This window comes from Marmota monax, unplaced genomic scaffold (genome assembly GCF_021218885.2).
Source record: "Marmota monax isolate L192 unplaced genomic scaffold, Marmota_monax_Labrador192_F-V1.1 WCK01_AAM20220418_F8-fsc00029, whole genome shotgun sequence".
Lineage (NCBI taxonomy): Eukaryota > Metazoa > Chordata > Mammalia > Rodentia > Sciuridae > Marmota > Marmota monax.
The window spans coordinates 5,660,008-5,662,405 of record NW_026693024.1 but is presented as its reverse complement, the minus strand read 5'-3'; positions in this window follow the sequence as shown (position 1 = coordinate 5,662,405).

The window sequence follows — 2,398 nt, the reverse complement described above, 5'->3', positions numbered from 1 at the left end:
CATTGCTCTGGGCTGAAGTGAGGCCAGATGTCATGGCGGAAGGATGTGGCAGAGGAAAGCAGCTCAGGAGATGGCACCAGAAGGACAGAGAGAGAGAGAGAGAGAGAGAACTACTGCAGACCAGGGACCAAATATATACCCCAAAGGCACGTCCCCAGTGACCCACCTACTGCCTACAGTCACCACCCAGTTAACCCCTGTCCGAGGATTAATGCACCAGTTAGGGTAAGGCCCTCCCATCCTCACCACTCCACCTCGGAACCTTCTGGCACTGTCTCCCATATGAGCTTTTGGGGGACACCTCACATGGAGACCTTAAGAGCTGTTTTCCTTAAAGCTCACGTTTACTTTTTTAATCTCTTGAGAGATTGAAGTTGAGTTCAGAACATTTGGTAAACAATGAGAAATACAAAGGAAAAATCACCCCACCATCAGAAATTGCCAGGGTTCATATCTTTCCTTAGAACTCTAAATACTTCTCAGTAATAAACCCTCTGCTTGGACATGGTGACTAGACTCTCATGCACGTGGTGAGGGCTTTTGGCAACTGTCGCCAAGTGGACCCAGAGAAGAGCCCTTCTCGTATAGAATTCTCCTGTCAGTGGAGAATGCCTATTTTTAAAAATATTGTCACCAACAATGGTTAGCCTTCTTTTAAAATATTTGCCACCCTTGCCGACAAAACATAAAGGTAAGATACTAATTTGTCTTTCTTAAATCCTGGTGACTTCAAGTCCTACGATACTCATTGTACTCTACAATCCAGCATGTACTGTCAATTTCTATTTCTTTTCTTATGAACTACTTTTTAATTCCCTTTCCCTGTTTTCAATGAGTACTTTTATCTTATTGATTCATAAGAACTCTCTATGTTAAAGCTATTGAGTCAGTGCTTCAGAAATATTTTCCCATTTGCCTTTCAATTTTGTAAAGGGCTTCTTCATTTTGTGTCGTCAATCAATTGACCCTTCCTTTGATATCTGTATTTCTGTTATTCTGTTCTCATCCCAAGACTATGTTCACCTTTTAATTCTTGTACGGTTTTCACATGGCAGGAAGTCAGACTCTCAGTTTTGATTTTTTCCCTTGTTTACCAGTTATCTCAGCAGTATTTATTGAAAATGTGTTTTCTACATTGATTTGGAAATTCCTTTTTTATTTGGATCTGTTTTAGAGCAAAGACCGTGAAACTTCCAGACTCCTGGTGTCTGCTTCAGAGTAGGTGAGTTTGTTTTTCTTTTCTTTTTTTGGTACCAGGGATTGAACTCAGGGGCACTCAGCCACTGAGCCACGCCCCCAGTCCTATTTTGTATTTTATTTAGAGACAGGGTCTCACTGAGTTTCTTAGCACCTTGCTTTCACTGAGGCTGGCTTTGAACTCGAGATCCTCCTGCCTCAGCCTCCTGAGCCACTGGGATTACAGGTGTGCACCACCACGCCCGGCACAAATTGGTTTTTCTTTTCATCTCTGTTTCTTTGTCTGTCAACAACTGCATTATTCTTTCTGGGTTTTTTTGTTTTTTGTTTTCTTTGCAGCCACATAAGCTCTTATTCATTAATTTTTGAACATATATGGGGCCTGTGTTGGCAGAGAGCACATGGAATGCAACAGATGATATGGCAAATTTATCTAGGAGTAATTCTACTGTCCTAGGACAGGCCGGGATTACAGAGAATCTGGAGGGCATGGCAGAAAATGTTATTGGTGGTTGTTTCTGAGGTTGTGGTCTTTTTGCCTTTTGATCTCTCTCTTTTCTTTTGGTACTGGAGATTGAACCCAGGGCCACACGTGTCCTAAGCAAGTGCTCTATCACGGAGCTATACCTGCTGCCCTAAATCTTTTTTCCTTTCTGCATTTTCTATGAGCACAGACATTATTTTTAAAATCAATATTTATGTGTCTATATGGTACTGGAGATTGAACCCAGGGGTTATTTACCACTGAGCTATGTCCCCAGCCCTTTTTATCTTTTGAAACAAGGCCTCACGAAGTTACTGAGCCTGGCCTCAAACTTGTGATCCTCCTGCCTCAGCCTCCTGAGTCGCTGGGATTACAGGCGTGCAGCCCTGCACCTGGCGAGTTGGTGTAATTGTAATCTGGGTTCATAACACTCTGTGGGGTCTCAAGTTACCCTTACAAAAAGAAAACAGAAGACATTTACAGAGGTCAGTGCAGATCGGAGGCAGGAAGGATTCCAAGAACATGACCAGAGGCTCTTCCTTGGGTGGACGTACGTACTGAAAGCCAGAGCAGGCAGAGGGTGGCCTGAGGGTCCAAGGTTCAGCAGCCTGAGAGAGTGGGGCTTTTGTGGGGGGGTGGGGGAATGGTGAGTAATGCCGCTTGTCAGAAGCTGAGCTTGTAAATGGGGCTGACCGTGTGTGTTATCTGCTGAACATA